This window comes from Phocoena phocoena, chromosome 9 (genome assembly GCF_963924675.1).
Source record: "Phocoena phocoena chromosome 9, mPhoPho1.1, whole genome shotgun sequence".
Classification (NCBI taxonomy): domain Eukaryota; kingdom Metazoa; phylum Chordata; class Mammalia; order Artiodactyla; family Phocoenidae; genus Phocoena; species Phocoena phocoena.
In genome coordinates, this window is record NC_089227.1 from 42,642,105 (window position 1) to 42,655,300 (window position 13,196).

Below are 13,196 nucleotides of genomic sequence, written 5' to 3' on the forward strand. Positions count from 1 at the left end.
AAAGGAAATCAATATAAAGTACATTTTTTGAATGCTAAGACAAAAACTATTTGGGATAGTTCATTATGTACAGTCTATGTGAGTCAATTGATTATCAAAAGCTATTGTTATAAGAGGTAAAATGAATGGACACGAAAAGAGTTTTAAGATCACAGTGCGTTAAAACTTGCAAAATACTTTGTTTTGCCATGGTTTTTCAGTGGTGTAGGTCAGATAATCTGTATAACATTATAGTAGATACTGCAGCATTATTCTTGTCTTTTCATATCTGTGCAATGAATATTTTGCTTTAACTATAAATGAAAGACATGGTTGACTGAAAAGAAATTTAGTGGGCAAATCTCATGCTTCAGGGTTTCATATCCAGATGTTATTTCTTTCCACTAAAAACTTAGAGCAGAGGTCGCAACCCAGTACCTGTGTGGACAGTTTATAAGCAAGTTTGTGGTTGTTTGTTTGTCATGCACATTTAGGAACTTTTACCTATTTATCTGGTTGTTTTGCATTACTTAAAAAAAAGCTGATGGCAACACTGGATTCTCATTCCTCCAAGGCAGTGTTGGCTGGGACCAAGTATTTCAGATAGAGAAGGAAAAATTTCTTGTTTATGTAGTTTGCAGACATTTAATAAATTAACATATCAGTGCATTTGCAGAAATAGTCCTCTTATATCACATGATTTTTACTATTTGTTCTCAAGTAATTTCCAAATATTGTTTTTGGGGGAAGCCCTTTAACACTGCAGATAATTCTGTTAAGCTATAGAAAATTGAATAAAATATTTTGCAATTTTCATGGATGATACATAGTGAAAATAAGAGAAATAATTGCAGGCAACATAGTTTTAGGTAAGCATGTTATTTTATGTAAATTTTATTTTAATTCCATCTTTAATAGTGAACATATATAAAGATAATTTTAACTTTTCTCTCATTTGACAGCTTTGATAAAAATTGCTTTATTTATTTAATGATTGTAAGGAAAACTGACTTGTAAACATAGATGCTAAAAATTACATTTATTTCAGGTTTAATTTGGGAATTAAATATAGGTTGAAATTTGAATACCTATACAAAATAAGATATACTGATATCAAAATCTTAATTTTTAGAATTCTAATATTTTATTCCGAAATGATTTTCACATTTAAGTTTTAATTCTTTGTAAGTGCTTTTCAAATAACACATTGCAAATATGGACAGTCTTGAACCTTATATATTAAAAAAATAACAAATTGGATGTAATCATAACTCCTTTATCCATCTTTGTTTATGAGATATTACAGACAATTTGATGTGCCATAGAATCTTGACTACAAAACACAATTTATAACCTGATTGAGGTTATCTTGAGATAAGTTTGCAGAAAACTTACAATTTTATGTTTCTCTTTAACTTGTTTTCTAACATCACTATTCTTTATGTTATAAACAATAGCCTATGTGTCATAAGTTAAACAATAGTATTTGACCAAGTTAAAAATTGGAATTCTTTTAAGTAGATGTTTAAATAGATGTCACAGTGAAAATACCTATACGGTCTAATGCTGCTCAGGTCCATCTGTGTGAGAAGCCAGCTGAGGGCACAGGTCCTTGCAGATCTACCTGATCTTCAGAAATGCCAGCTGTGATCACTTGATATGCATTACGTGGATTCTAAATTTGTAATTGGTTCTATTTCAAAGGAAAAAAAAATCAAATTTCTTAATTAAAAAAATAGACATTATCAGTATTCCTTCCCACTCCCCATCCACTACCACCACCACCAACTCCAGGAATTAAAAGTCTGCTGTTCAAAATTCTGGATTACTATTTATGACTAGAATCAGAAATGTCTCAAGTCCTCAAAATACATTTTAACATCTGTGTTATGATTTTTATCTCATTCTTTACCCATTCGTTAGTGCAATGCAATAATCTAAAGCGAGTGTTAGAGAAACAAAGGAGAAATACAGTGTTTGAATAGTCTAGAAATTATGCCAAAAACTCCAAGTGCTAGAAGGCAGCCTGGGTTATAGAATGTCCAGTGAGTGCTTGCTTGACTTCTTTCCCACTTTCTTTCTTCCTTCTTTCCTTCCTCTAATTTTATTTATTTAGTTATTTATTATTGAAGTATATTTGTTGTACAATATTATATGTCACAGGTGTGCAATATAGTGATTCACAATTTTTAAAGGTTATATTCCTCTTATTGTTATTATAAAATATTGACTCTATTCCCTGTATTGTACAATATATCCCTGTAGCTTATTTTATACCTAATAATTTGTACCTCTTACTCTGCTAAACCTATATTGCCCCTCCCCTTCCCTCTCCACACTTCTAACCACTGGTTTGTTTTGTTATATTCACTAGGGGTTTTTTTTGTTGTTTTTTTTAGACTCCACATGTAAGTGATGTCGCACAGTATTTGTCTTTCTCTGTCTGGCTTATTTCACTTAGCATAAGGCCCTCCAGGTCCATCTGTGATGCTGCAAATGGCAAAATTTCATGCTTTTTTGTGGCTGAGTAGTATGCCATTGTATATGTACAACACAGCTTTCTCCATTCATCTGTTGTTGATGGGCAGTTAGGTTGCTTCCATATCTTGGTACTTGTAAATAATGCTTCAGTGAACATTGGGGTGAATGTATCTTTTCAAATTAGTGTTGTTTTTTTCAGATATGTATCCAGGAGTGGAATTGCTAGGTCATGTGGTAGTTATATTTTTAGTTTTTTGAGAAACCTCCATACTGTTTTCCGTAGTGGCTGAACCAACTTACATTCCCACCAACAGAGTACGAGGGTTCCCTTTCTCCACATCCTTGCCGACATTTGCTCTCTGTGTTCCTTGAAAGGCGTGAGGTTTTATCTCATTGTGTTTTTGATTTGCATTCCCCTGATAATTAGTGATATTGAACATCTTTTCATATGCCTATTGACCATCTGCATTTCCTCTTTGGAAAAATGTCTATTCAGTTCTTCTGCCCATTTTTAAAATCAGGCTGTTTGCTTCTTTTTTGATGTTGAGTTGCATGAACTGTTTATATATGTTGGATATTAACCCCTTATCAGTCATTTCATTTGCAAATATTTTTTCTCATTCAGTAGGTTGTCTTTTTGTTTTGCTTTGTTTCCTTTGCTGTGTAAAGTTTAATTAGGTCCCATTTGCTTATTTTTGCTTTTGTTTCCATTACTTTAAGAGATGGATCCAAAAAATATTGCTGTAATTTATGTCAAAGAGTGTTCACCTATGTTTTCCTCTAGGAGTTTTATATTATCCGGTCTTACATTTAGGTCTTTACTCCATTTTGGGTTTATTTTTATATAAGGTGTTAGAGAAGGTTCTAAGTTCATTCTTTCACATATAGCTGTCCAGTTTCCCCAGCACCACATACTGAAGAGACCTTTTTTTTTTTTGGTCACCACTAGTAGAAATCAGAGTATAGCATGCAAAAATGCAAGAGTAAATTTATCATTAAATAAGCTAAAGACCTAATATAAATATTCAGTAATCTAGTATATTTATTTAGTATTTGATATCACTATACTTAAGGTATATATTTGTATAGTATTGGATACTGGCATTTTTCCAAAAATGGCCACAACAACTTTTTTTGGTTACCACATGCTTTTCTAGAATTTTGCAATTCTCCATTAAGAGGTAGAATCCACCTTCACTTTGAACTTGGGCCTTTGTGAGTGCCTTTACATATAGAATTGCTGAAATTTATGCTGCATGACTTACTTCCAAAGTTAGATCATGAAAGGTGATATGTCTTCTACCTGGTCTTCACAGACTCAGGACACTCATCCTTAGAACCCAGCCACTCTGCTGTAAGGAAGTAGAGAACAGGCTAAGTAAGGTCTTAGCGAATAGCCAGCATCAGTCACCATAAATGGGAGGGAACAAGTGTTCAGATAATTCTAGCCCCCAGCTTTCAAGCTGCCCTGTTGACCCAGAGTGAAGGAGAAAGCCTAGATCTCATATATTACCTTGAAGAAGACATAGTCAGCTACCTATATTTATATCATCTATCATGAAACCCTTATACAAATATACTTTTACTATGATTAAAACATATAAGACCAAGAATTTGGCCTAGAAACTTATAAAAATTTTGTTGAAACTATTTTATAAATAACTATGCTCAAGGTATACGTTTCTAACAATTTTTTTTAATGTATCAGAATATATGTTAAATAATTTTAGTGGGGCCTTCAAATCTATTTACGATATTTCTAAGTGGAATACAGCAAATACGCTGTATTCATTTTGGTCGCTAGCCCTAGAATGGTGCCCATTTGTTCAAATAAACAGACATAAACTTTATAGAAACTGATTTTTATCATTTGCTCATAGTGGGACATTTTCTCCCTTTGTAGTTAATAAGAGAATTATAGAGTAGTAAAACATTGCAATAATTATTTCATTATTATGTTTTAAGTTGAAGGATATTTACTACCTATCTCTTGTGAATATTGTGAAATCATTCACTTTTAAACATCTTTAAATCCTCCTATGAAAAGTGTCATAAAATATACTATACCATTGTGTTTCTTCCACCCCTTTCTAGGCTGTCATCTTAGTTGTCAGTTTTCCTCTGGGAGAGTGTTCTAAAGATGGTTTTGCAGAACATCTTAGTAGGGCTTTAAACTAAGTGTCTGAAACCATTCACTATGAACAGGGTAAATTGGGTTATGTTGGAATGACAGTATATTCATTTGCAAGTCCCTTGACACAGTCATTTCAGCAACTTAACTTTAGCATTTACATTCAGCTCCCAGCTGCAGAGGGAAATTCAATGGCCTCATTATTGTGTCTGAACTGAACTGTGTCACGCAGGAGGAGATCCAGAGTCAGAGGCAGATTGGGGCCTTCCGGTTCATCTGCAGTTTGAGCTGGTTCAGCAGCAGCGGTAGAATCAGGAGGCAGGATAGCATCAGCTCTTCCGTGGCGAAACTCTGGTTTGTCTGTAAATCCTAAACGAATAGCAATTTTTGCCCTTTGAGGCGCACAGAATTCTTTTGAACTCCTGTTGGATTCAGGGATCACAGGATCAGCTTGACTCATTCAGAGGCAGCAGCTTTGGCAGCCAAAGAGGATTGTCAGAGCCTATTTTCCTTTTAGCAGCAGGAGTAAGTACTGTAAAGAAACAGGGCTCAGGGAGGCTGCATGATGCATAAACAGTATGTAATCCACTGAATGTGCTGGAAATTAGAGAAGAAGGGGAACAGGAACACAATTTTGCTGATACTACAGTTGGGGCGGGCAGACCTCCATACCTTATAAACTACTGCTTGCTGGAGAGGCTTTTGTGGTTTTTTTGGAGGAAGTAAAATGTCCCATGCATATTGAGCTGCCATCCGTCATAAATTAATCCCCATGATTTACCAAAAAGGGAAAAAATAGTAAGATTCTGGCACTGAATTCTGAACAAATACCTGTCTTTCTTTATATTACTAGATCATGTCACTTATCCAATCTATTAAATTATTTAGAAAATAAGCGTGAGAGGATAGATTTTGGCTTAATAGCTAAAATTAATGCAGCTGTCAAAATAAGCAAAGGATAATGCTGGGGTTAGCAGGCAAGCAACTTCTTTATGCACAAGAGAGAAGAAAATACACTTCAAAGAACTGACTTAACAATTGTGTGAAATATGAAATCTTTTCCTGGGGATTTGTATTATAGCCAGTATTTGACTTTTTCAGTAGACTTACAAACACTCTGGGCAGAAATAAAGAAGATTATCATCAATCATTGGATATTTATGCTAAGGAGGACTGTTTTCTTCTTTCTTTGCCATTTGTTTAATGGCCCACACAGCATGACTCCTGAAGGCCATAGTTCCAAGCCCTGAAGGCACATGCCCCAAATCCAGGATGTGACCTCCCCACGCTAATTTACCAGCACTATTAAGAAGAAGGAAACTGAATGTAGGAAACAGCAATAGAAAAAAAGAAGGGCTTGGTCAAACACAGTACTTGCAGCTGTGTTTCTGTTTCTGAGGGAGCTCTGATTTGCCAGCCCTTCATGACAGTACTTTCAGGAGAGCAGGATTTGGCATGGTTTTCTTCCTGTCGAGGAAAAGAAGTGGCAGGAACTCCATTATTGCATTTTAAAATTGCCCTCTTCCTTCCCGTTGAAAGGAGAAGATTTTAGGCTATTTCTCAGGATAATAAAATAATGAGCCACAATTAGTCAATCCTTGTGGAAAAAAAAAGAATGTTTCCTTATATGATATTTGTCGGCACAATTGTGTCACTTAGATAGAAAGATGCCTTTCATTTATCGCTGTGATATTTTGAAGGAGGCTGTGATGTTATAAAAGCAGTTTTATAAGATTGATTCAAGCAGTATAAAATTTGAGGTGGAGGCATGGAATCCAGTTAGGAGGCTCTAATAATAGATTACAGATGAGTAAATAAGAAAGACAGATCCAGCACAGAGATGGAAACTATTGACCATTGTGCTTGACTATGCAAAGTAAGAAGAGCTTAAGATGTTGACTATCTTTGTATCATGAGAAACTGGAACCAAAGGAAGAGAAAATGCTTTGAAGGACACACGATGTGTTTAGTTTAATTTCAGTGTTTGCGCTGTCAGAGGACCTGAAATCAAAGTCTTGAGCAGAAGAGAGATATCAGTACAGCTGATATAAATTTTGGAGTTATCAGCACAAATGTAATCATGGAAATGGGTGCAAGTTCCATGGAAAAGAAAGTATTGTGAGAAGAGAAGAAACTAAGGGCAGAACCTCGAGGAATCCCAACATTAAAAAAAGAGAGATGGTAAACATTTAAAGGTTTAAAGAGATTCGTCAAATCTTTTATGTTGGGGAGGAAGAAATTGTCCTCTACCCTTCAAAGTTCTTCTGGCTGGTCTAAAAATTAAATTGACATAACACAGATTAACAGAAGAGAATCAAATAAAATAACACGTATGCATGGGAGAGATCCAGGAAACCTGAGTAACTCAAATGGCTGAAACTCTCACCTTAAATGCCATCTTCAAAAGAGGGTGTTGGGAGTAGTGGTTTAGGACTTAAGAGGGGAGGAAAGCAATTTACATGGATATGGAAAAGCTAATGTTTGGCAAAGTATTTGCTGGGCCAGACAGAGAGAATGGGACACAGAGAGGAATTTTAATAAACAGACTTTGCTAGGTTTCTCCCTGTCTACACACTTAGTTCTACTATAGTATCTGTGGTTATAACTTCCTTCCTGGAACAGATCCTTTATCTACATTCTTCAGGCAGTTAAAGGAAAGGTCAAAGTTTCTTCCTGAGTCTTTTAGGCCTTTATTGTTTCAGCTTGAAATAATTTGGATGCCAAAGAGACATTTTGGGATGGCAAATCTCGTTCCCCTACGTTTAGTTATAAGCATCATACTTTAAGAAAAATATGGACTGTTGGAATAAGTTTAAGAGACTATGAAGAGATTTAGAATGTGAAAAGGTGAAGAAAATTAGAGAAATAAGACTCAAGAGGCTGTAAATTCTTGGAGAACTACTATTTGGAAGAGACAAGTGACCTTCTTCCTCTCCTCCCTTTCTCACTCTTTCTCCTTCTTCCTCTTTTATCTTCCTTCTCCTCCTTTTTTTTTTAAAGTAGACGGTAAAAAAAAAAAAAGTTCTAATTTGATATTCAACAAGGAAAGCTAAGACAAATCCACTCACCATACATGGTACAGTCTATTTAAGCTCTAAGTAGCTACTGCCCTGGGGTTATACATTTACTACCATTCAAGTTCTGTCTTGCTTACTGTGATTTGAGGGATTAAATATTACAAAGTAAAGGGCACAAATCTAATGCATTATTTTTAATGAGATAAGTCATCCTATCTTAAAATCACTCAGTTTTTCATTTTTCTCCAATATAGACTATTAAATATATGCCATCGTGGTCATATAAACAGATTATACAGTTATACCTATGTTTGTTTTCTATTTCAGTCATTTGATTGCAAAACATGAATATTTATTCAATTGAGAGGTGGTAGATTTAATTCAAACATTTAAGATTTTAATAATTTAGAATTTCACTACATTTTGATTAGAAAATATTATGATTTGGGTATCAGCGATTGGAAAAAAGTTTCTATGAAGACAATATTTATATTTTATATTCTATAATACAGTTTTGTTTTTATTTACTTCTCATAGAAAAGTAGAAAACGAAGAATGATTAAAATCATTAAAATAGTTAATGGATATTTTATTATTTACTATCACTGAGCACTATATTAAGATGCTGTTGGTAATTGGGTGAGCTGCATCCACCATATTAAAGATGGGAAATTTGAGTTACAATGGGCTTAACATTTTTCAGTAAACAGGTATATTTTATTCACCTTGTTTTTCAATAACTGTCACTGATAAGGTCTTTTATTGTCTTTGTCTCTGCCTCTTCTTTCCAAATCACAATGTCACCTATACCCCCAATAAGAGCTTTCTTTTTAACATTAAGTTCTGATGTAATTTCTTGGTGTTTGTTGTTTCTCCACAGCCCAAAGCTAATTTTTTAAATTGTACTCTAGAGTTAAATCAAATGCAGTTTCATTTTTTTCCCTCAGGTTATGCCCAAAAGTAAAGTAAAAAATGTTAAGAAATTTTCAAGGTATTGTGTTCATCAAATGATGTATAATTTGATGACCACAGTATATTGACCAAAACCTTGTAATTTAGTAACCTTAAGTTAAAGAAAAATTTTTGACTGGTTTATTTTCCTCTTTACCAACCCTTATATATTAAGCAGAATTATTAAACAGGTTTACCAAATTCCAGAAAGGGTAACTTTTCGCAAGGGAACCAATGTCTGGAAACACAGTTCTTCCGAGCAAGTACTCTTAAACATTTGAGTCCGTAATTGTATGTTGGCACCTCAGACTCCACATTTACTTTACTTAGGCAACAACAAACAGTAAAGAAGTAACCGTAAGATTCATGTAGTAGAAAAAAAATAAAAGCAACAGTACCACACATCTATTCAGACACACTTATACAAAACAAGTTCTTGTCCTCAAGGAGCCCAGCTGATATATGGAAGCCATAAAAATAACCGTGCAAATTTTTTAAATGTGATAAGTTATAATATGGGACTGTGCAACACCATGAAAATGCTAAAGTGGGAAGTATTTATTCATGAAAGAAAGATCAAGGTAGATTTCAGCAAAGCTCCATTAGGCCGGGGAATGTATCTATTTGCTTCACTCTGATGTTTCCAGTGTTCAGTAACAGTTCATATTCCATGTCAGGAGTTCGGTATAAAAATTGAGTAATTGAGTCACTGAATGTAATAATGGGATGAATGAATTGATTAATGAAGAAGTGATATTAGAGTTGTATCTTGAAGCACCTTTAGGAGTTCAGCAATTAGAGGGTTCAGATGAAAAAGAAGGACGCTTAATTTAAGAGCAGTGGCAAATAAAATTGTATTGAAGAGGTAGAGTCAAGAAAGAACATCCAAAATTTTACTCTGGGACATTCTGAATTTGAGATGCTTACAGCAAAACAGGTAAAATTGAAGAAAATTGTAATAGACATAAACAGTGTCAAGAGATTAAAACTATTTGTATGTACATTTTGTATTTGAGACTATGGGAAAGAATAAGTGAGCCCTGAGAAGAAGAGGAGACTAGGGTGGGTAACGAAGCAACATTAAAAGTGAAACAGTCTCTACAGACACTCCCAAATTTCCAGTTATAACACATTCTCTCTCAGGATGTTAATGAAAAAAAAAAGTAAGCAGTTAGTAGCTTGATGGGAGGCAAGGTTGCGCTAACATTTATTTAAACAAAATTTTTGGCTAAGAAGTGGGAACCAGTAAAAAAAAAAGAAGTTAGAGACACAGGAACAGGAAAACTTGACAGACCACGGAACTAGAGAGTGAAGAAAGGATTGTCATAATGAGCGTGGCTGAAAAGCCCACACTTCAAAGAGGTTGGTTTCTTTACTTCTAAGGCAGGAGAAAAGAACTGAGACCCTTTATTGAGAGTGGGAAGGAAAGACATTAGAGAATATTTCTGTTTGGTTCCTCCATGTTCATGATGTAATAAGAAGCTAGGTCATTTGCTCAAGGCAATGGGTTGGAGTTGATCAAAGAGACCTTAAGAGAATGGTAAAAGTTTGGAATAACTCTGTACTGAATGTATGTGATGGCTAATAGAAATGACCCAAACCCCAAAGGATTACTATCAGATGACTTTAAAGACACAAAGAAGTCTAGAAAACCTAAATTGGTAACAGTCAGTCAGCACCTCTGAGCAACTTCTCCTGCAGTAACCAGAATCAGAAAACCAAAACCAAACAATCAAACACAAAACAGAAGTTGGTTTGACAAGGAAATGTGACTAGCTGACTGAGTCGTGGCAGGTCAAGGGAGTAAGGTAGTGTTTTCAATAGATGCAGGTGCCAGTGAATCCAGAGAGTGATACTATGGAATAGCAATTTTAGAAACCCAAGGATTGATAGATTTTAAAGAGGCCCAATAATCAGTTTTGAGAGAATGAAAGTGAGAGTGAGGATGAAGTAGAGAAAGTTGTGGTTAGAAAGCAGGAATTTTCTAAATTTGAAGTTGGAGAGGAAATGAGGATAGAATGCTGGAGATCAGTGTAACCCCAAAATGGGAGGAGACATTGGTGGCAGCATTTTTAGTCTTCAGATTAATCCAATCAAACCCAGTCTTTGCCCTGAAAACTACTTTTTCTTTTCCATCAAGAAATTAGTGTGGGAAAAAAAAGAACAATGGCAACAGCAACAGCAACACACAGTACTCTGTTCAGGCAGTGATTCAGTGGAACAAATCATCATGACCAATGTGAGCACCATTCTTAATCTTTTTAAATGTCTTCACGTAATTCTAGTAACATTTCTCTTATGTTGGCAGACACTATTATTCCTGTTTTACAGATGAGAAAGAAAGAAAGTAAGGTTATTGGACCTAGAATTGATAAGTATTAAAGGCAAAACTTGAATTCCAGACTTTTGGATCAAAGCTTAGTGTTCTTTACATTATTTATATTTACACCATGGCTATCTATTTAAGCTATAGTGCTGTTTCACTCATCTCCAACTTGAAAATGTCAGCAAAAATCAGCCTTTCTATTTCAAACCAGAGAGACTTAATATCCTCAGAGAATTTAGAGGTAAATTGATAATATATATAGAATGTTTGATTTTTACCGGGTCCATGAAAGCCTTAACAGTTAGGGTGTGTCCCTATGTGTTCAGAAAAATTATGTGGTCTGAACACTGAGGAAATGAGTTTGTTAATCCCTACAGAAAAGATATTAGATACCTTTTTGGGGTCCCTTATTTATCTTATTTTAGCCCAGGATGGGTTCATTGTGTGTGCCTGCAAAGGGTGATGGAAGAGGAAAGACTTAGAGTAAGAAGCAGCTGAGCAATACAATCACACATGGACAGATTATTGTGGCAAATGTTTCTTTTGTGTAAAGCAATAGAGAGAAGACGTCAACTTTCAACTATATATTCCTTATTAAAACAGACAAAGTACACTAGATTTTAAGCTAGTACCAATGCGAAGGTCTTTACAAAACTGGATTTCCAAAAATGGGCAGTAGTATCTGAGTCACAAAAAGGCCTCAGAGGCTTATGAGTTGAGCTACCTCTTCAATGACTGTAATAACGTGAGAACCCATCTTTATCTATGCACATCTCAAGGAGACTCAATTTATCAAGGATAATTTTCTTCCTAAAACCTTGTTTGCTTGCTGTTCACAGGGAATTTTTCTTTTAATTTTACCTCTGAATTGATGTGCAGACTCAGTTGCTATAATGATGTTAAATATTTGGAGGGACAGTGTTCATTTTCTAGAAGCAGACATGGTGTGTATGCTTTTAGTTCCAAGTGTGACAGATAATGATGAGAGGAGGATGCAGAGGTTAGGGATCTCCAGGAGCAAAGGCATCAGGAATTTAACCTGCTGGAGGGCACTTGTTCAGGGTCCTTGGTAATATGGAGCAAATGCTGATCATGAAACCAGTATACATGTAAGAGGCACCTGGGAGTGTTTGAAGGAGATTATTAGTAATAATGGTTTACCATTTATCTACAAGAAGGGTGAGAAAGTGTCCAGGTTACATAAAATAACAGTAATGAAATGGGGGAAGAACACCTCTCTACAAGCTCCCCTGGCCTTTAATCATTCTCTCTTTCACTTCTTCCCACCGTCAACAGCCTTGCAGGCAAAATTCGTTAATGCTGTAGTGTGCAATTATGCTTTTTATTGTTTTCTGTATGCCTCCTAAGATGATAATCATCCTTGATATCATGGTGATATTTCAGCAATACTTTATAGCCTCTTCCTACTCTGCTATTATTAAGCATTTCAACCTCATTAATAATTGATGTCCACGTTTAAGCTGCTGGTTAGAAAATACCTCTAAGATTTTTCTTTATTAGATTTTGAGTAAATGTTGCCCAAATCTCCTCTGCATTTTGTTAAAAATAAATGTTATATATCTTTCGATAAAGCTTACAGAGTTAAGTGCCTAATAAAATACTACATGACTAAAATGACAATTAATATTTAAGCTTTATGCTGAAGTATGAGGATTCGCCTGCAAAGGTATGAATCACTGATTTTTCATTTCTTTAATCCTGTATTAATTGGTACTTGAGGCAATAAACCATAACATATAACTCTGGCTTCAGATAAGCTTTAATGAGAGCCTGACCTTTGCTTGGATACTTCTGTGACAGTGAAAGGGTTCAAGATAACCCTTTGAAGCTCAAATTTATGAGATAAATGTTCTTAGCATTTCCTTATCTTAGCTTTAGCTGATTATTGGGGATATTCTGGGGGATTTATAATTGAGATTTGAAAGAAAATTATATTCTATTATGTCCAGCTCAGTGGAAGTTTAAATAGCAGTAGTGTAACTTCTTGAGTTCATTATTCTGCACCTGGAAAGGAAGTGAGTTTCAGAGGTCAGCAAAAATGTCCTAAAATATAGTATGAAGTGATTAAAGGACCACAGATACTTTCATTGTATCATCATAAAATCTTGTTTAGAGGGGACCAGCTCTCATTCATATTTTTATGTGCTATGGTATGGTGAAATCAGTATTTAAATTGTATTTTATCATGTCATCAAATTTAATAGTCATAGAGATATTTTATAGTTCAAGCATTTTAAAGGAGGTGCAACTAAAAAAGTGAAATATAGAAAGTTTGAAGTGTTTTGATATA